This window comes from Mobula hypostoma, chromosome 15 (genome assembly GCF_963921235.1).
Source record: "Mobula hypostoma chromosome 15, sMobHyp1.1, whole genome shotgun sequence".
In the NCBI taxonomy this organism is placed as follows: Eukaryota; Metazoa; Chordata; class Chondrichthyes; order Myliobatiformes; family Myliobatidae; genus Mobula; species Mobula hypostoma.
In genome coordinates this window covers 10,717,146-10,740,350 of record NC_086111.1, presented here as the reverse complement: position 1 = coordinate 10,740,350, position 23,205 = coordinate 10,717,146, and the positions used below count along the sequence as shown (strand labels likewise).

At 40.4% G+C, this 23,205-nt stretch overlaps 1 protein-coding gene across 2 annotated transcripts in view; it reads right to left on the bottom strand.

The window, feature by feature from the left end:
- The window catches only part of LOC134356688 (transforming protein RhoA), a 129,325-nt gene extending 117,219 nt beyond the window's left edge, over window positions 1–12,106 (bottom strand). Inside the window, exon 1 of one of the 2 annotated variants that reach the window (XM_063067725.1) lies at window positions 11,962–12,106. The gene's annotated coding sequence lies outside the window, so the exon portion shown is untranslated. The remainder of the gene's footprint in view (window positions 1–11,961) is intronic. The other variant, XM_063067724.1, reaches the window with a different exon arrangement.
- Window positions 12,107–23,205: the final 11,099 nt, after the last annotated feature.

The following is a 23,205-nucleotide window of genomic DNA, read 5'->3' as shown; positions in this document are numbered from 1 at the left end:
GGGAGATGAGGCTGAGTACAGGGCTACGGTAGGAAACTTTGTCGCATGGTGTGAGCAGAATTATCTGCAGCTTAATGTGAAAAAGACTAAGGAGCTGGTGGTAGACCTGAAGAGGGCTAAGGTACCGGTGACCCCTGTTTCCATCCACGGGGTCAGTGTGGACATAGTGGAGGATTACAAATACCTGGGGATACGAACTGACAATAAACTGGACTGGTCAAAGAACACTGAGGCTGTCTACAAGAAGGGTCAGAGCCATCTCTATTTCCTGAGAAGACTGAGGTTCTTTAACATCTGCCGGACAATGCTGAGGATGTTCTACGCGTCTGTGGTGGCCAGTGCTATCGTGTTTGCTGTTGTGTGCTGGGGCAGCAAGCAAAGGGTAACAGACACCAACAGAATCAACAAACTCATTCGTAAGGCCAGTGATGTTGTGGGGATAGAACTGGACTCTGGTGGTGGTGAATGAAAAGAGGATGCTGTCTAAGTTGCGTGCCATCTTGGACAATGTCTCCCATCCACTACATAATGTACTGGGTGGGCAAAGGAGTACACTCCGCCAGAGACTCATTCCACCATGATGTAACACAGAGCATCATAGGAAGTCATTCCTGCCTGTGGCCATCAAACTTTACAAATCCTCCCTTGGAGGGTCAGACACCCTGAGCCAATAAGCTGGTCCTGGACTTATTTCATAATTTACTAGCATAATTTACATATTACCATTTAACTATTTATGGTTTTATTACTATTTATTATTTATGGTGCAACTGCAACAAAAAGCAATTTCCCCCGGGATCAATAAAGTATGACTATGACTATAAAAAGATGATTTTTATTGTTTGAAGTTAACTACACATACTCCAAATTGGAGCCTTTTGATGTTTACGTGAATTCATGAAGAAAAAATAAACAGTTATGACTTAATTCCAATTCTAGCTAGTCTAGTGACAAATGAACAACTGGAAATAAGCTGACTTTAGATAGATAAAAAAGTCAATCAAAGCAGACAAAACAATTGAAACATTGGTGAAAGCAGCAAATATTCAAGGTTTAATCACAACTTTAGGCTACATAAAAGTAGTAAGCACCAATTACAGATTCCCTTGCATAGACATTGGTATACAAAAAAAATTCCGTAAACAAAAAAAAATCAATTTGTCTCAAAAGGGCAGATGAATAACAGACAGAATGACTGAACTACTTGATTTTGGATGAACAATTGATTGAAAATATTCTAGAAAATGGAACAGATGTCTTGCAGATACACGGATCTTTATAAAATTAGTTAAATACACACCAATCACAGACTTTCAATTTACCCTCCACCTCCTATCACCAATTACATTGGGTGAATAATGCAAACATTCTTTTGCCCAATTTGTTTAGGCACTTGAATACAATTAGAAAATAATACAGGCATCTCTGTATTATTACCTCAAATGCAGTTATACACCAGTACTTCTCTGCTCTATTCATACATTTTTTTATCATAAAAGTGCTCCACAAATAATTTTGCTCAAATAACTTCAAAAATGTTGAGCAGAGGCACTGTAATTGGCATGTCCGGAATGTTTCCAATATTATAATTAGGATGTCTCTGTAATTTATTGATACAGTGGAAAAATAGACATAAGTAAATAATTTCAGCACAATTTAGCACAACATAATAAAGAAAAGCCCTCCATCACAAGAGTCATAGAGCACTACAGTACAGAAACAAGCCTTTCAGCCTATCCAGAATGTGCTGAACTGTTATTCTACCTGGTCCCATCGACCTACACCTGGACCAGACCCCTCCCATCCATGTACTTATCCAAACTTCAAAATCACATCCACCACTTATGTTGGCAGCTTGTTCCACACTCTCACCAGAGGTTCCCCCTCAGGTTCCCCTTAAATATATCACCTTTCATCCTTAACCTATGCCCTCTGGTTCTAGTCTCACTCAACCTCAGTGGGGAGAAAAGCTTATCTATACCACTCATAATTTTGTATACCTCTATCACTATCCTCTCATTTTCCTATACTCCAGAGAAGATTCTAAACTATTCAATATCTAGGAAGAGGTGTTCCCAACCTTTTTTATACCATGGGCCAATACCATTAAGCAAGGGGTCCATGAACCCCAGGTTGCGAATCTCTTCATCTAGAATAACATCCAATATCTAGAAAGCAATAAAAAAAGATCAAAGCAATAAAAAAAAGATCAAACCTAATCACTAATCTATCACTAATGGGAACAATAGCCCTACTGTATCCTGTATCTCCAAACAGAATTGTTGTAGAGAACCTCCAACAATTTCTTGGTGTTATCATTTCAGAGTATCTGTCCTGGGCCCAGCATGTAAGTGCAATTATGAAAAAAGCATGGCAGTGCCTCTACTTCTTTAAAAGTTTGTTAAGATTCAAAATAACATCCAAAACTTTGATAAACTTCTATTGATGTGTAGTGGAGAGTATATTGATTTGCTGCATCACAGCCTACTACAGAAACTTCAATGCCCATGAATGGAAAATCCTACAAAAGGAGTGGATATGATCCAGTTCATCACAGGTCAAGCCCTCCCCACTTTAAGGCATATCTACATGGAGCACTGTCGCAGGAAATAAACATCCATCATCAGGGACCCCCACCAACTAGGCCATGCTCTCTTCTCGTTGTTGTCTTGAGGAAGAAGGTACAGGAGATTCAGGAACAGTTATTATTCAGGCTCTTAAACCAGTGGGGATAAGATCACTTGCCCCATCAATGAACTGCTCCCACAACCTATGGACTCACTTTCAAGGACTCTTCATCTCATGTTCTTGATATTTATCGCTTATTCATTATGATTTTCTCCCCCTCTGTATTTACACCATTTCTCTTTAGCTCATTGGTTGCTTGTCTGTCCTGTTGTGTGTGGCCTTTCATTGATTCTATTATGTTTCTTGGATTTATTGAATATGCCTGCAAGAAAATAAATTTCAGAGTTGTGTATGGTGACATATGTACTTTGATAATAAACTTACTGGATAAAACACTGGACACTGTCAAAGCTAGGGGCCCAGACAAAATCTCGGGAATAGAACCTGCCACGCCACTAGCCAAGCTGCTCCAGTACACCGGCATCCACCCTGCAATGTAGAAAATTGCCCAGGTACATCCTGTACACAAGAAACAGGATAAGTGCAACCCAGCCAATTACCACCCTATCCATCTACTCTCGATCATCAGCAAAGTGACGGGATCATCAACAGTGCTATCATGCAGCACCTACTCCGATGCCCAGTTTGGGTTCCATCAAGGTCACTGAGCTCCTGACCAAAACACCTCTTTGGTCCAAACATGGACCAAAGAGCTAAATTCCAGAGGTGATAGTGATAGTCCTCGACATCAAGGCAGCATTTGACCAAGTTTGGCATCAAGATGCCCAAGCTAAAATGGAGTCAATGGGAATTAGGGGGAAAAGCCCTCTGCTAGTTGGAATCATACCTGACACAAAGGAAGATGACTGCACAATGTTCTGCACCTTTCGTGTCTCCTCCGATAGTGAAACAGTTCATACCCAAATGCAGTAGGGCCTGGACAATATACTTGCCACTTGTCAGCCCAAGCCTGTAACAGTCAAGCCACACACGTGCCAAGCAATGACCATCTCCAACAAGAGAGGCTCTAACCATTGTCCCTTGACATTCAGTGTCATCACCAATGAATTCCCTACTATTAACATCCAGGGGCTTACCATTGACAGGAAACTGAATAGGTCTAGCCATATACACACTGTGGCTACCAGAGCAGGTCAAAGACTAGGAACCCTGCAGCATACAACTCACCTCTTGACTCCCCAAAGCCTGCCCACCATCCACATGTAATGGAATACTCACCACTCACCTGGTTGAGTGCAGCTCCATCAACACTCAAGAAACTTGACACCATCCAGTACAAGTTAGCCCACTTGATTGGTACCCCTTCCACAAGCAGCCAATCCCTCCACCATTGATGAACAGTTGCAGCAGTGTGTACTATCTACAAGATGTACTGCAACAACATACCAAAGTTCCTAAGGCAGCACCTTCCAGACCCATGACCACTACCAAAAATAGCATATACCTGGGAACACCACCACTTGGAATCCCCTCCAAGTCACTCACCATCTTGACTTGGAAACATATCACCATTCCTTCATTGTCACTGGGCCAAAATCATGGAATTTCCTCCCTAACAGCATTGTAGGTGTACCTACACCTCAGGGACTGCAGTGGTTCAAGAAGACAGCTCATCACCATCTTCTCAAGGACAACTAGGGATGGGCAATAAATGCTGGCTTAGCTGGCGACACCCACATCCCGTAAATGAATGAACAAATAAATAAATAAATCAACTTTGAACTTGAAACATAGGTTGCCAATTTCGAAAAGCAGAATTACTCATTCAGGCATCTTCAATCTGTTTTAGGTTGAGATGTGAAAAGTTAGTAGTATAGAAGCAGATTCTGTACAACCCAACCTGAGCTATGGTTAAGGTACACTGTATTATGTTAAAGTATTAGTAAATAATCAAGTGTTCGTTCAGTTTGAGATGAACTGAGATCATATGTTAAAACCAAAAGAACATTAGTGATTATACCAACAGTATTCTTTTAATTGAATGAATTATGAAGCACAAACATCACAAGGCCAAGTTTTAAAGATTTTTTAAAAGATCAGCTTTATCATATTATATAGAAACTTTCAGTAAAATGCATCCTTTTGCATTAACAACTAACACAGTTAGAGGATGTGCTGGGGGAAGGCCACAAGTGTTACCATGTATCTGGCACTCACATAGCACGTCCACAACTCACTAACCATAACCTGTATGTCTCTGGAATGTGGGAGGAAACCCATGTGGTCACAAGAAGAACATACAAACTCCATACAGACTACGATAGGAACTGAACTCCAATCACTGGTGCTGTAATGCATTATGCTACCAAACCATCCTGCTATTAGAAATCCTAATTGCACTTGAATCAATGCAGCTTCACTCCGCCAAACACGCCACGATAAGTGTGGTGAATTTACTCACATCAAACTGTTAAGCAAGGAGTTCTAGAAATTAGATGCATAAGAAAAAATGGTATCTCTCCTCTCCACCCCCCCGCCCGCCCCCCGATGACATATGATCTGGAAGGGAAATTGTGGATGTTCCCAAGCAACTGCTCCATCTAGCCAGTAAGGAACATGGACATGGTAGATGCTGTTGATGAAGCCAGGGCAAGTTGTTGATGCATCTTACAGCTGCCACATGATAGACAGTGGAAGTTAGGATTTAAAACAATTGCTGCAGAACAGCCAGCTAATGACCAGGTCCTATAGCATTTCAGACGCTGCTTGAGTTTATTATCTGGTCAAGTGCACTATCTGGCCAGGATGTTGATAGAGAGGAATGTAGTGATGGTAATGCAAATGGATGTCCAAAGAAGGTTGGGGAAGCATTGGTTAAATATACCTGTTGAACATAGTTATATATAGCGCAAGCACAAGTCTGGTCTGAATGTCACCCAGGTTTTCCTGCACACAGCAACAGGCAATTGCTTTATGAGAAGCCAAAAGTAGAATTGATTTCTCTGTAAACACGCCAACTTCTGATCAAGTTTGACAGGACAGCTGAATGTGGGTGAGGGTTTTAAACCTCCAATCCTCTCTTTTACCAACAGCAGCTACCTTCATTTATGCTAGATACAACTTTATCCAACAGAAGATATTCCCAAATGTCACTCTGAAGGCAGCCTTCACCGAACACTGCATTACTGTTCCACTATCCCTTGATGAGAATGTTGTGATCAAACAGATAAACGAAATATGAATTGTTTCAGAACAAAAGCACTACCATGAGGCCTGGTCCTGATGAAAGGACATCAACACCATTTCTCTTTTGTCAGTCTTTGTTAGCGTGTAGTTTTCATTGATTCTGTAGTATTGCTTTGTTCTTCTGTGACTGACTGCAAGAAAATGAATCTCAGGGTAGCATATTTCTCCTCTCACCATAAAGTTTGTCTGACAGAATATTCCGAACACCTACTACTTTATTTCCTATTTTCAGCACAGCCTTTTGCTTTTGTGCTACAGTGGGATCACTTCCACACAAACTTCTTTTGTCCAATAAATTAATCAGATATTAAATTCATCTAAAACGGAAGTTTTATCAGGAAAGGTTATAAACTCCCAAAGTTAATGTTATAAAGTTAAAGAAAATGGACTTTGTTCTTGTCATAAAACAATCCTGTATCAATCATTTTCTATAAAAGGATATCATGAAGGGTCTTGGCCTGAAACATTGACTGTTTTCCATAGATACTGGCTGCCCTGCTGAGTTCCTCCAGCATTTTGTGGGTGTTGCTTGGATTTCCAGCATCTGCAGATTTTCTCTTGCTTGTCATTAATCCATCATAGTGGAATCTATCACAAACTGGCATCTTGCTAAGGATGGTTGAAAGTTCAGACAGACCCCTTTTTTAACATCCATTGAGCACTTTCCATCTCACTACAAAAATAACATACAGGTTTCCCCTGCCATCCTAAGGTAGAGCTTTCCTATGAAACGGTTCATAAGCCAGAACGTCATAAAGTGAAGAAGCAATTACCATTTATTTATATGGGAAAAATTTGAGAGCGTTCGCAGACCCAAAAAAAAACCTACCAAATCATACCAAATAACAGATAAAACCTAAAATAACAGTAACATATAGTAAAAACAGGAATGATATGACAAATACACAGACTCTATAGTAGAAATACTTTTCTACAATTGCCGCACTGTTCTCCGTAGCTCTCGGCAGAAACACTCTCTCCAGTAACCTTTAAGCTATGAAGCTGCCAAATCATACCAAATAACACATAAAAATACACAGCCTATATAAAGTAGAAATAATGTATGTGCAGTGTAGTATCAATTACTGAAATTGGGAAGACAGCGCCGAGCACACTGATGATGGTGTTTTAGGCTGAGTCATCGGAGGTTGGGGTGGCGCAGTGGTCCCCAACCTCCGGGCAGCGAACCGATACCGATCCGCAGAGAATTCAGCAGTAGCCGGGACACACCCAGCACATCTTTAAGAAAAAAGCCGAAATAAACAAGCTAATTAATTAGGTGCCGCCCGGCACGTAAATGTCGGCCCAGTTCAGAGGCGACGCAATCCCCAATCACCTCTGATCTGGGCTGACATTTACATGCCGGGCAGCACCTAATTAATTAGCTTGTTTATTTCAGCTTTTTTCTTAAAGATGTGTTGGGTGCGTCCCTGCTACCACTGCATTCTCCGTGGCAATGTATCGGTCCGTGGCCCGGGGGTTGGGGTGGTGGGATACTGAGGTGTCATCTTATCGTCGTCTGTTTCCATCAGGGCAGGCAGGTCATCTTTTTCTATGTCTGCCTGCCTCGATGTCGAAGGTCAAGGTTTGTCGTCTGCTGTGGCTGATGTGGAAGGCTTGAAAAATGACAGTATGCATGACTGCTTATCCTCACGCATTTTTCTATCATCTCATGCAGTTGCTTCACGTTCAGTTCCTGGACGACTTCACTTTCAGTCCGTTTGCTACTGCATTCGGTTTCGATTGTTATCCTTTCCTCTTCCAATTGCATCAGCTCTTCATCTATCAGTTCTTGGTCATGGGATGCCAAAACCTCTTCAACATCATCTTTGTCAACTTCCACAAGCCAAACTCACTTTGTCCTTACTTCGTTCACCACGATAGAAACGCTTAATTATGTCTAGTTTTATGTTAAGTGCAACACCCTTACGAGCTCTTCTAGGTTTTTCCGATAACTTAGAACTCATCTTGCTAACGACTGCTCACAGGCAGGTGTTTAAGCAATGCCGGCGAGAATGCCCTTCCGAATCCAGGGGAAAGCGGTTGCTTTTTTTTCCCACGCGCTGCCTTTTTTTGTAACAGTGAAAACACCTTCTGTTAGCGAAAACAGGGAACTAATGTAGGTCTTTCGTAACAGTGAGGTTTTGTAAAGCGAACGTTCGAAAAGCGGGGGACACCTGTATTCCTCTTAATATCTTGTATACCTCTATCATGTCTCCTCTCACCCTCATTCTCTCCAAAGAGTAAAGCCCTAGCTCCCTTAATCTCTGATCATAATCCATACTCTCTAAACCAGGCAGCATCCTGGTAAATCTCCTCTGTACCCTTTGAGTGAGGTGACCAGAACCGGACACAGTACTCCAAGTGTGGCCTAACCAGAGTTTTTATCACACACTGCTTTTTCTCGTAACAGTGAAAACACCTTCTGTTAGCGAAAATAAGTAACTAATGTAGGTCTTTCGTAACAGCGAGGTTTCGTAAAGCGAACGTTCAAAAAGCAGGGGACACCTGTACTTACATTGCAAGTTTGACTGGAAAATACATACAAGTGAATCAGATTTCTGAAATGCTTGTAGAAAATCATTTAAAACATTCACTCCCTCCACACCAGTTAACATGTACAAAAAGCCAAATGTAGCCCTTAAACTCTCCAACTATGGAAATCCTGAAACCCAAGCTAACAAATCACACCATTTGGCCCTTTGAGCCATTTGATAACATTGCATCTGATGTGATCACAACTAAAATGGTATCAATTTTGCTCTCTTATCTACAAGTTTGCTTTCTATAGGTGTACTGTGGAGAGCAGGTGTTCCCAACTATGGTCCACTGATTCCTTGCTCAATGATCCACGGTGTAAAAAAAGTTGGGAACTCATGGTGGCGAGCATTCTGACTGGTTACATCACCATACGTATGGAGGCACCAATGCACAGGATAGGAATAAGATGCAGGAAGTTGTAAACTCAGCCAGTTCAATCATGGGTACTAGCCACCCCTACCCCCCAGCTCCCAGGACACCTTCAAGAGGTGATGCCTCAAAAAGGCGGCAACCATGTTTAAGGGCCCTCACCATCCAGGACATGCCTTCTTCTCTTTACTACCGTCAAGGAAAAGGTACAGAGGCCTGATGACACACACTCAACATTTTAGGAAAAAGTTCTTCCCCTCGGCATTCAGATTTCTGAATGGACAATGAACCCATGTACACTATCTCACTTTTAGCACTACATTTAATTTTTTATATAGAGTATATTTCTTATTGTAATTTATAGTTTTTTTTATTATGTATTGCTGCTGCAAAACAACAGATTTCAGGACGTGTGCCAATGATATCAAACCTGACTCTGATTCTATTGTAGCATTATCTACCCCAACCTATTTTCTCCCAACTGTTCCTTCATTGAACCACTGCAATCAAAGGCAACCACACTGCTGTGCCAGCTATTAAAAAAGTACTTGAGCAGGAAGTGGGGATCTAACCACAGATCCTCTTAGCATTTGTTGGGGTATCAGAGAAGTGGGATATCACAAGGAATTAGAGAAGTGTTACCAAAAACTGTTTTCCTTTCTTCAAATAATAGCATTCATAGTAGTATGATGTTCTCCTGAGGGGTAGTCTATTGGTAGGGGACTTAATCCAGGGTGTTAGGATGGAATCACTGAATGGAGTACGCCTGTGTGTGACTTTGTTTACCTAGGGAGGCTGATGCATGGGCAGCCACCACATACTCCTTGACAGATTGGGGTCAGCGTCCAGTGGTATGGAATGCAAGATAACTGAGGTTCTTTCACTACTGTTGTGATGTCATCATCTTCCGCCAGCTCCACTGTTAAGTTTTTGGTTGGACTCTTCTTTGTCTGGAACCTCTTTCTTGACCTTACTGCTACGGGTATCGCTATCAGGATCAAAACTCCAGACGGCATCGCTCTCAAGATCCCACAAGACTCTCCACTATGACAAGGTGATGATCCTTGGTGAAGCTTTCTTCAAAAATAGCTTTGTTCAATATTTTCCCGTATAAATTTAATAAAGTTATAAATTTATGGAGGTGTACAAGATGACATATAGAGGTGTATAAGATGATGAGAGGCATCAATCGTGTGGATAGTCAGAGGCATTTTCCCAGGGCTGAAATGGCTAGCACGAGAGGGCACAGTTTTAAGGTGCTTGGAAGTAGGTACAGAGGAGATGTCAGGGATAATTTTTTTTAATGCAGAGAGTGGTGAGTGCACGGAATGGGCTGCCAGCGACGGTGGTGGAGGCGGATATGATAGGGTATTAAGAGACTCCTGGATAGGTACATGGAGCTTAGAAGAATAGAGGGCTATGGGTAATCCTAGGTAATTTCTAAGGTAAGAACATGTTTGGCACGGCTTTGTGGGCCAAAGGGCCTGTATTGTGCTGTAGGTTTTCTATGTTTCTAAAGTTAGCTCGTGGATCAAATATAACAGATACAAAGACATTTAATGTTCCTTAAAAATGCAGGTAAAATATCAGCCACTATAGTCCATTTTAAATAAAATTCAAAATATTCAGCATTTAGATAGGCAAAAATTCTTTTGCTGTTCAAACGGGTCTAGAACCAGTTTTCATTTACATTTACGGGAAACAATGAGAGCTTACTTCTTTAAGAAAATGTCATCTCCAGAGATGACATGTCTGCCAAAACATCAGGGATACACCTATTCTCTTTTTGTTAATTTACACTGTATATTCTTAAGTGTTAATTTTTGTATAGTTTTATTTGTATTAAGTGAAATAAAAATTAATGTGACTTGAAGTTAAAAAGAAAAACCATTTCAAAACACGGACTACATGACCCGGCAAAATCTCTAAAGTATTTTTAAACACAAGTTCTAAAACAACTCATCAAATTGGAAAAAAATGTAGACAAACTAATCTGGTGTACAAGCTTTTTTTGGGGGGGAGAGGAGGAGATACAATCAACGAAAACTACAGATCAGACAGTCAGTATTTTGTTTTCTGAAAGCCAACCTAACTTGGGTCACAGTTTACTCATGAAAAAGCAAAGCAAAAATTTCTAGTTCCAAACCTTTCTTTTAAAAAGGTCCAAAAACCTTAACAGGAATATAAAACTGCCAAAAACACACACGGGCACAGAAGCCAAAGAAAATCTAAATTTAGGGCGGTTGCCATTTTAAAATAGATTACCTCATTTTAGATGTCCTGATATTTCCGGGTTTTTTTAAACATAAGGAACTGTCTGATTAGACTTATAATTTACAACCAAATCCTGCAGATGTACAAAACGCAAAAACATGATGTTGAACCCTATGTTGTAACACTTTTAACCATAAAAACTGAATCTCGGTTTTAAATAATATCATTCCCCCCTCCCACCTCATAAACAGAAGGGCCTCGATTTACAAATGCCTCTCACTAGTTACAAAGAAAGCATATTCAATATCACACCCCACTTAACCGGCATAACAGGAGCCCAATAAGCAATGACTTAGCATTAAAAAATTAACAATACACCAAAATAAAAACTTTTCAAATTTTAAACCTTCAGAAAACTGGAAAGGGGTTTTTTCCAAGTTGAAAGAAAGAAAGCTAACCTAGAAATAAGATACCCACATGATGCTCCAACTTTGGGGAGAGGGAGATGGAGAGGAATGGAGAAAGGGCTTACTTAACCCGGGGTTTTAAGTGACAGTGTTTTTACTTTGAGCATTTCCTATCCTGCAAGAGATATTAGAGAGTCCCCTCTGCTAGAAGATGCCTCCATTTCCCTTGGGTTGGGTCAGTTACACCCCCAAAACAAAATCCAAACACAAGATGGCGGAGGGCAGCAACAGATGATTAAAAATGAGGCAAAACACACAAACAAGACACAAAACCCATTCCCAAGAGGTCAATACACACAATGGAAACAATCTTATGAGCAACGCTGATAAAAAAAAGGTCTGTTCTTAATTGAACAAAACCTTTAAATGCAATCACACTGAACACACACCCGAAATGTCCCATCAGAACAGACCGGCTATCGTTGGAAAAGCCCCCACGCAAAAAGAAACAAACCCGTTATAGATTAAACGAAAGGTCTGGGATTGATATTTCTCACCTCTTTTTAAAAATAAGGATTATTATTTACCGACTTACCAGTAGTATTTTTATTTTGCAGTGAGTATTGTAGGTCTATGTGTATGTGGAAAGGGTTGCTTGTCCTTTTCTCTCTCCCGAATCGAATCGGCCAAGCTCAGACAACGCGCGCTCCCGAGCGACGTGACCACGCCTGACTGAGGGTAGGGTTGACAATTCAAAGCAGAATACTTTTGTGAGCGTCTCTGCGGGAGATTGATTAACGACGTGAAGAGAGCCTGCAGCAGGGGAAAAATTCAGCATAGGCATTGATATTACATTGGTTAACATGTTTGAATAGAGATTTTTTTTAAATCATTGACTGGGTCGAAATATATAGTGGAAAGAAATGCAGCCACATTAATCACCAGTAGAGGCTCCGAAGCTGGAGTCTGAAATTAAAGAATTCTTACAGTCAGTTCCATTCGCCCACTCTTTCCCCATAGCACTACAACTTATTCTTTCTCAAGTGTCGATCCAACTTCCTCTGAAAGCGAGATCAGAAAGAAAACTTCGAAGCTGGACATCTGAAATATAAACAGAAAATGTTGGAAACGCCTAACACACCACAAATATTTCTCTTTCCATTAATGCTGACTGCTGACGTTTTCTATTTCATATTCCTCTACGAGTTTGTTTATTGAGTTCCAGATCATAACTACTCTCCCAGTAAACAGAATTTACCTCATCTTTAACCTAGTAACTTTTTGCCCAAAATTTTAAATCTGTGTAGACAGATGAAGGGTCTCCACCTGAAATATCATAGATGCTGCCTGACCCGCTGAGTTCTCCAGCATTTTTACAATATTTTAAATCTATGTCCCCGGTCCTTGTTTCAATAGCAACAGCTTCTATCTATTGTACATATATGTACATATACTATAAGCAATCATAATCTTGTTCACCTTCATCAAATCTCTCCATACCAACATTGTTACAAAGTTCCAATTTCAAGTTCGCTGTTTATAAGTAAATTCAAATGTGATCTTTCCTTCTTTCCTCTCCTCAGACTTAGCGTGGAACTCAACACAGCATGCAAACTTCCAATATCTTGTAGCCTTGATGAGGCATTTCCACTTACATAGTTACACAGACAAATGCTGGTAAATTCTCTTCTGTGAATATGGAGATATATTTTATATTATTCATTTTTATGATCTGAACATAGTTGGCAAAATTAGCACTTTTCCCCATCTTTATTTGCCCTCAAGAAGGTGTTGAAGGCCCTTCTTTTGAGCTGTTTCAGTCTTTCTGGTGAGTATTAGGTAGAATATTTCAGGATTTCAATCGAGTGACAATGAAGGACAGAAAATCTTCTACAAAATCAGAATAATCTGTTGCTTAGAGGGGAACCTGCAGGTGGTGGTGATCCTACGTATCCTCAGAATCAGAATTACAATCAGGTTTATTAACACTGACAGATATTGTGAAATTTGTTTTTTTGTGGCAGCAGTAAAGTGCATAGTATACAGTAAATTATAAATAGAAATATAAATACTGTATAAAAAATAAATAAGTTGTGCAAAATGGAAGCAAAAATACTGAAGTAGTTCATGGATTCATAGCCCATTCAAAAATCTGATTGGTGGAGGGGAAGATGCTGTTCCTAAAACATTGAGTGGGGGTCTTCAGCCTTCTCTACCTCCTCTCTGATAGTACTAATGAGAAGAGGGTATGTCCTCAGTGGTGGTGGTGGTGGGGGGGGCGCTTAATGATAGATGCTGCCTTTTTGAGGCATCGCTGTTTCAAGTTGTCCTCAATGGTAGGAAGGCTAGTGCTGATGATGGAGCTGGCTAAGTCTGCAGCTTTTTCTGCAGTAGCCTGTGCAGTAGACCCTCCACACCAAAAGGTGATGCAACCAGCTAGAATGCTCTCCACTATACATCTGTAGAAATTTGCCCGAGTCTTTGGTGACACAACAAATCTTCTCAAGTTCCTAATGAAATACAGCAGCTGGTGGCCCTCTTCATAATAGGATCAATATGTTGAACCCAGGATAGATCTTCAGTGATGTTCTCCTTGGTCCTTCCTGGTGGTAGTTTGGAAAATGCTGTCTGAGTAGTCTGTGAGTAACTGCAGTGCACTTTGTACACACTTATGTGAAGTAGTGTCATTGTCCATTCAGAAATATGATGGTGGAGAAGAAGATGCTATGCCTAAAACATTGAGTGTAGGGCTTCAGGCTCCTCTACTTCCTCTCTGATGGTAGTTACAAGAAGAGGCTATGACTTGGGTGGTGGGGGCACTTAATGATGGATGCTGCCATGAGTGGTTGAGGTGTTAATCAACTGATCTGCTTTGGAGATGCAGGAGAGACTGCAGATGCTGGCACCTAGAACAAACTACTGGAAGAACTTATACTGTCATAGAACAGTACAGCACAGAAACAGGCCATTGGCCCATCTGTTCCATGACAAACTATTGTTCTGCTTAGTCCCTAATAAGTGAAAAAAGGTGTCCCTATTTCACAGCAAGAGGCAAGACATAACAAACAACTCGCTGATTTACGATGTTAAAATTCTGTTGCGTTGCTTTTTCCGAGCTCTCTGCCCAAAGAACACAGCCAGCAGCCAGCTTGTTGCTTTCGATCTTCCGTGTACTCCCACAACACACCAGATGGCAGCACCGACCTCGAGTCCGCCCACTTACAGGGCCATAAAATCCCGAAACTCTGAAGGTACACAAGTCTTCTTGGCCGCATCCTTGGTATATCAAATAGCGGCCAGTCGTGAGACCACCAGAGTGGGTCCTATTCCCCCGCAAAGAACTGAAGTCAGCATGTAACTCCAGGTCAGGGTCTTCAAAAGAATCCTGAAAGGGAAAAATAGAGATATTAAGGATAGAAGTAGAGCTGTTTCCAAAGATGCGAGCAAAGGAGTCACCGTTAGGCGTCATCATCTCCTAAATTCCATCTTCTTACATTCTAGAGAATAAAATCCTAATCTATTCAACCTTTCCCTATAACTCAGGTCCTCCAGTCCTAGCAACATCTTTGTAAAAATTTCCTCTGTACTCTTTCAACCTTATTTGGTTTCCTACTGTCGGAGACCAAAACTGCACACAATACTCCAAATTAGGCCTCACCAACGTCTTGTACAACTTCAACTTAAAATCCCATCTTCTGTGTTCAATCCTCTGATTTATGAAGGCCAAAGTGGCAAAAGCTTTCTTTGTGATCCTACCTACCTGTGAAGCTACCTTCCATTAATGATAGATCTGCATTTCCTACATCTTTTTGTTCTTCTGCACTCATCAGTGCCCGACAGTTCACTGTGTTAGTCCTACCCTGGTTTGTCCTCCCAAAGTACACTTCACACTTAGCAGATCAAGCTGCATCAGTGGAGGCAAAGAGGTTGCTGGCATTTTGGGTTGAGACCCTGCATCAGGATTGAATGATCTGCTTTTTCCTGGTTGGCATCAAGTTGCTTTGTGGTTGCTGGATCTGCTCCTATCCAGATAAGCGAAGAGTATTCCCTCATGCTCCTGATGTGCACCTTACCAATAGTAAAAAAAAAACTTGGGCTTTTAAGGGTTGAGTTTGAATTGATTTCATTCTAGTATTGAACTGTCTTTTTCCTTCTACGTGTGAGGCAGTTGTAAATTCCACCTGTGATGTTGATTTTCCTTCCTGGTTCTCTGGTTTTCTTCCACATCCCAAGGTTCAGAGTTTAATTATCCAGGTAAGGAGATCAGTGGTAGTTTCTATGGGGAGATGATAGAAGGGTTGGGGAGAAAGGCTTCCTTGAAAATTCAAAGTTAGTTTTATTATCAAAGTACATACAGTATATGTCACCATATTACAACTGTGAGATTCATTTTCTTGTGAGCATACCCAATAAATCCAACAACTGTAATAGAATTTATAAAAGACCACACCAACAGAGCAGACAACCAATGTGCAAAAGACAACAAACTGTGCAAATACAAAAAGAAAGGAAAAAAGAAATAATAATAACAATAAATAAGCAATAAATATCAAGAACATGAGATGGAGTCCCTGAAAGTGAGTCCATCGGTTGTGAGAACAGTTTAGAGATGGGGCAAGTGAAGTTACATGAAGTTACCCCTTTGGTTTAAGAGCCTGATAGTTGAGGGGTAATAACTGGTGCTGTGAATCCTGAGGTTCTTGTACCTTCTTCCTGATGGCAGCAGTGAGAAGATATCATGGTCTGGGTAGTGGGGGTCCTTGATGATGGATGCTTCTTTCCTGCGACAACATTTCATGTAAATGGTTGGGAGGCTCATGATGGACTGGGCTGTATCCACTACATTTTGTAGGATTTTTCCTTCAAAGGCATTGATGTTTCCATACCTGGCTGTGATCCAGCCCGTCAATATACTCTCCATCACACATCTCCAATGTCATATGGAAAAATATTAATTGTCTGGCGTTTTCATTTGCTCTTTATTTGAGTTATTAGCTTCTGCCCAAGTGTCAATTATGCTACATTTGTCTTTCCACTGATACTGCTTGACCAGCTGGGTGTTGCCAGCATTTTCTGTTTATTTATTTTGGGCTGATTTCTTATAAGAGGTGTTATGATTGAGATATTGTTCAATCAGCACCAAACATCCCCATATCTTACCATATCATTGAGGGGAAACTGAAGTTTGAAGCAACCCAGTGAGGTTGGGAGTAGAATACTGACCCAGGCTTGTGATGATTTATCTCCAACAACAATAACCATCAACATCAAAGTAAATTTCTTTTCATACTTTTTAACGTCTGGTAAGATAGTAGGGCACTTGGTCACAACAGCCTTTCTGGGTCCAAACAAAGGTGTAAATGTTCATCCTTTATGTCTTGTACAATCACAAGACACTGCTGGATATTAAGAGCATCAAGTACTGTGGGTCTGTCCCACCAGCGAGCTGCTGGATAGTGGTGGAGCCAGACTTGTTGTGTACCATGTTGCAGCCTGCTTCAATCCATCCAAGGAAGAAGGTGACAGAGGCGGTGCGTGGTCCAATAAATGATTGTCTTGGCCATTTTTTTTTTGATTGCAATACAGTGTTGGTGGTGTAGAAAATTGCGAGTCCAATTCACTGGTTCATTGCTGAAACCAACAACTGGAGAGCTGCATGGCCTCGGTGTGGCATGGACCAGGCCCTCATGCCTCAGGGTCACCTATTGCAGCCAGCAGGGAAGGAGACACTGGAGCTGGCTGTGTGCTGCTGGATTCCACACTGGACTGGGGGCTGGCCCCTCTCATCAGTGCTGTCCTCCAGTGCTCACTCCCAAGAAGACAAGCTGGATTGCGTTTGTCTGTGGCTGCACTTCAGCGAGATGAGGAATGCTGCGGGCTGTTCTTGCAGGAACATTGTTCCAGAACGATATCCATCCACCATCAACCTACAGGCCATGGCACTCAGGGACTTGGGCTATATTAATTTTTAGATTATTATTATTATTGTCTTTGTAACTATATGTTTTTCTCCTATCATAATTATATATGCTATACGTGCTGTGTGCTGTGTGCTCTAGATACTATATTTTTGCACCTTAGCCACAGAGGAACACTGTTTCTTTCGGCTGTATTCTTGAGTATGATTGAATGGCAATTGAACTTGAACTTAATATGTTACCATATACTACTTTGAGATTAATTTTCTTGCAGGCATTTACAGGAAAGGAATAAACACAATAAAATTTAAGAAAAAATATACATAAAAAGACAAAGACTGACAAACAACCAATGAGCAAAAGAAGACAAACTGCAAATAAAAAATAATATTGAGAACATGAGTTGTAAAGAGTCCTTTAATGTGAGATCTTCTGGTGAGTGGAGTTATCCACACTGGTTCAGGAGCCTGATGGTTGAGGGGTAATAACTGTTCCTGAAACTGGTAGTGTAGCACATAAGATTTCTGTATCTTCTGCCCGATAGTAGTAGTGAGAAGAGGGCATGGCCTGGATGGTGGGGGTTGTTGATGATGAATGCTGCTTTCTTGTGACAGTGCTCCATACAAAGAAGAAGAAGCAGGGAGGGTTTTGCCTGTGGACTGGGCTGTGTCCACCACTTTCTGAAGTCTTTTCAGTTCCTGGGCATTAATGTTTCCATTCCAGGCTGTGATGCAACCAGTCAGGATACTCTCCACTGTGCATATATAGAAGTTTGTCAAAGTTTTTGCTGACATACTAAATTTATGCAAACTTCTAATGAGATAGAGGCTTTAGTTCTGGTTCCAGGACAGATATGTTAACACCAAAAAATTTAAACCACTGACCCTCTGGACTTCTGTCCCAAAAGAGGACCTAGATCCACTGCAATTTGCCTAATGCTACAATAGGTTGCAATCTTAGTGGCTGTCCACATGGCCTTGGATCACCTGGGCAACACAAATATCTATGTGATGATGCTGTTTACTGAATACAGCTCAGCATTTAACACCATCATTCCAACAGCTCTGATTGGAAAGCTACAGGCCTCTGTCCCTCCCTCTGCATCTGGATCCTCAGTTTCCTAAATGGAAGACCACAATCTGTGCAGATTGGAAATAATATCTCCAACTCACTGACAATCAACACACATCAGGGATCTTAGCCCACTGCTCAGCTCTATCTACACTCATGACTGTGTGGCTAGGCATAGCTCAAATGCCACTAAAATTTTGCTGACAATACAACCAATGTTGAAAGAATTTCAGATGGTGATGAAAGGGCGTACAGGAGCGAGATATACCAAATAGTTGAATGGTGACACAGCAACAACCTCGCACGCAACATCAGTAAGACCAAAGAACTGATTGTGGACTCCAGAAAGGGTAAGACAAGGGAACACACTTCAGTCCTCATAGAGAGATCAGAAGTAGAGAGAGTGAGCAATTTCAAGTTCCTGGATATCAGTATCTCAGAGGCCCACATATTGATGCAGCTATAAAGAAGGCAAGACTGCAGCTATATTTCACAAGGAGTTTGAGATTTAGTATGCCACCAAAAGCATTCATAACTTTCTACAGATGTACTGTGGATAGCATTCTAAATGACTGCATCACCATTTGGTATGGGGGGCCGCCGGGGGGGAGGGGGTGTTACTATACAGGATCAAAATAAGCTGCAGAGAGTTGTAAAATTAGTCAGCCCCATCATGAGCACTATCCACCATAATATCCAGGACATCTTCAAGGAGTGGTACCTCAGAAAGGCGACATCCGTCATTAAGGATCCCCACCACCTAGGTAGGACATGCCTTCTTCTCATTGTTTCCATCAGGAAGGAGGTACAGAAGTCTGAAGGTACACACTCAACAATCCAGGAACACCTTTTTCCTGCCTGTCATCCGATTTATATATATTACAATATATATTTACTGTAATTCAGTTTTATGCTCTCTATTATCACATATTGCATTGTACTGCTGCTGTAAAGTTAATAAATTTCACAACATATGATGGTGATATTAAACCTGATTCTGATTCAGGGACCTCTGGCTTCTTCCTTCTATAATTGATAATCAGTAATAATCCTGTAGTTGAAAATCAGAAAACCATCTCATATATTCAAAGTTCAAACTATATCTATTATCAAAGTACATATTTGCTACCCTGAGATTCGTTTTCTTGCAGGCATTCACAAAACAAGTACAATAAAATCAATGAAAAACTACACACAAAGATGACAAACAATCAATATACAAATGAAGACAAAGTGTGCAAATACAAAAAACAAACAAACATAAATAAATAAATATTTCTGAGAACATGAGTTGTAGAGCCCTTGAAAGTGAATCTACAGGTTGTGGAATCAGTTCAGATTTGAGGTGAAGGATGTTATCCATACTGGTTCAGGAGCCTGATGGTTGAAGAGTAGTAACTGTTTCTGAACTTGGTGGTGTGGAACCTCAAGCTCCTGTACATTCTTTTGTATGGCAGCAGTGAGGTGCGCATGCGACTCTCAGTGATTCAGCTGTGAAAGAAAGCTAGTGCTTTGTAGACGGAGTTCATTTGTAATGTCCAGTTGAAGCTAAGCATCAGTGGGTGATGCCGGTTCATGTACATGGTTTCATTTCTGCAACACACCCAGTCAGAAATGTTTCAGATGATGGAGAATTTTACTCCTTATTCTTACTAACTTCAGTTTTACCAAACTCTTCTATTGTACATGCATATTGTGATAATAAAATGAACCCTTGATGCTGCACTAAAGTTAATATAAAATATAAGACCTATAGCCCCTTTAACTCAGCTGTTATGTCCTTGAGCTCTAGCAGCAAGTGATCATGGCAGAATTTAAGCCAAGCATTGATGGAGCTTGAGGTTTGCTGGATCTGTACTTCAATAGATAAGTGAAGAGTATTCCCTAATGCTCCTGAAATGTACCTTACTGATTGTAAGAAAAAGTAGTCTTAGTCCTTTAGAGATTGAGTTTAAATTTATTTTATTCTATAAAGGTATTGTGGAGATGCAACTGCCTTTTTCCTTCTGACATGTGTAAGGCAGTTGTAAATTCTAACTGTTCTATTTAGCCACACTCTATTACCCCTGTTACTGCACTGCGAACACCTTAAGTCACTTTTTATAATACTGTTATATGTATTTATGCACATTTTATTCAATATCTGTATTTTAACCTTTAACTTTTTTTACATAATTTGTTATAATTGTTGAAATTTATTTTTTATTGCATGTCATGGCCCTGGCCAACATACCTCAACAAATTCCTAATACACGTAAATCTATGAGGGGTGATTGATAAGTTCGTGGCCTAAGGTAGAAGGAGTCAATTTTAGAAAACCTAGCACATTTATTTTTTAACATAGTCTCCTCCTACATTTACATACTTAGTCCAGTGGTCGTGGAGCATACAGATCTTGGATCTCCAGAAAGTGTCCGCAGCAGGGGTGATTGATAAGTTCGTGGCCTAAGGTAAAAGGAGATGAGTTATTAACTTCAAACTTTCTACATAATCACTAAAAGAATTGACCTGCATGTGCATGTAACGAGAGCTGTATAACTCATCTCCTTCTAACTTAGGCCATGAACTTATCAATCACCCCTCATACATTCAGTGGTCACTTTATTAGGTACACCAATACCCCTGCTTATTAATGCAAATATCTAATCAGCCCATCATGTGGCAGCATCTCAATGCATAAAAGCATGCAGACATGGTCAAGAGGTTCAGCTGTTATTGAAATGAAACATCAGAATGGGGAAGAAGCGTGATCTAAATGATTTTGACCATCGAATAGTTGTTGGTGCCAGATGGGGTAGTTTGAGTAACTCAGAAACTGCTAATCTCCTGCGATTTTCATGCACAACAGTCTCTAGAGTTTACAGAGATTGGTTCAAAAAACTAAAAACATCCAGTGAGTGGCAGTTCTGTGGGCCAAAATGCCATGTTAATGAGAGAGGTCAGAGGAGAATGGCCAGACTGGTTCAAGATGACAGAAGGGCAACAGTAACTCAAGTAACCACTCATTACAGTGGTGTGCAGAAAAGCATCTCTGAATCTTGAAGAATTTTCAAGTGTTTCCACACCGTGTTCCACTGCTGTTCCTTATAAAGTACAAACGTTTGTATATATGAGCATATATGGTGAATAAAGTTGATCCTTGATCCTGTACTGTTTATTTTTCTTCTTGGTTCTCTGGTTTCCTTCCACATCCCACAGTTCATTGTTCATTACCAGTGAATCACTGGTGTTTGATGTACTGTCAATGATGTCTCCACCACTTCACTGATAATTGAAAGTAGGCCGAGTGTGGCAACTGAATGGATTAGATTTGCCTTGCTTTTCCCACTAATTTTTAATCAGATTATTGTTCCTATGACATTAGTGTGATGGTTTACACATTGATCTGGTCAGGTAAATGTTTTAAAGCCCATAAGCATATTAAAACTCTAAGAGGAATAGTCTGTGCAGTAGATGAAAGCAGATAGCTGATTCACTGCCAACAGGCAAACACCATCCCTGGCTCAACAAGGTGAGCATGAGATTAAGTTACTATGAAAGCTAATCAGTAATATTTTATTTACTGAGTTGGTGTTTATGGACCATCTATTTGTGCACATCTGACTCCAAGTGAGTTCTGTTGTGAAAGAAAGCTGGTGTTTTATAGACGGAGATCATTTGTAATGTCCAGCTGAAGCTAAGCATCAGTGGGCGATGCTGGTTCATGCACATGGTTTCATTTCTGCAACATGCCCTGTCAGCAATGTTTGAACTCAGCCTCTTGCAGATGACGTGCAGAACTCAAGGAACAAACCACCCACAGTTCATTTGTGAAACACATCCATTTATGTCATTCAATCCTTTATATGAAAAAATAAGCATTCAACAACCATATTCAGAGCACTTACTGCTGGTGAACATTTCAATAATTCGTGCTTCAACAGTTAGTTAATTCTACTTGACTGAGTCCAATTTCATGAAAGGGAGACATATAACTGTATGTAAACTCAGATGTACACCATCTTTTCAAAGTTCAAAGTAAATTTATTATCAAAATATGTATACGTCACCACATACAATCCAGAGATACATCTTCCTGCAGACATTCACTAATAGAACAAAGAAATATAATAGAATCAATGAAAAACTACACACAAAAACTGACAAATGATCAATGTGCAAAAGAAAACTGTGTAAATACAAAAAGCTAATGATAAATAAATAAATAATATTGAGAACATGATTTGTCGAGTCCTTGAAAGTGTGTCCATAAATTGAGGAATCAGTTCAATGTTGAGGTGAGTGAAGTTAATTCTTCTGGTTCTGGAGCCTGATGGTTGAAGGGTATTAATTGTTTCTGAGCATGGTGGTGTGGGCTCTAAATCTCCTTTACCTCCTTCCTGATGACAGCAGTGAGCAGACAGCATGGCCTGGATGGTGGAGATCCTTGATCCTTGATGGTGCTTTCTTGTGGCAGCTCAGTCTGGCAACATGGCAATCTGATCAAGCTTTATACTTTTATGTGCTGATTACACACATAATTCTGAAATAATTGATAGTTATAATGCCTCAACAATGCAACATTTATTTTTACAGAAATTCTGCAAATACTCCACAGGCCAGACAGCATCTGTGGAAAAGAACTGCAGGATATAGAAACTGGAGGTAACTAAATGACATGGAGGATTAATTATGATCTTATTAAGTTGCAGAGGAGTTTGAGGGGTTGTATGACCTACTCCTAGTTCTTTTTCTTATGTTAGATTATAAAGTATAGCAGCAGAATTATAGCATTTGGCTGATTTTTCCAAAAAACTACATCTTCCCACCTGCTCTCCGCAACCCATAAATATTTTAGCAATCAAAAACCT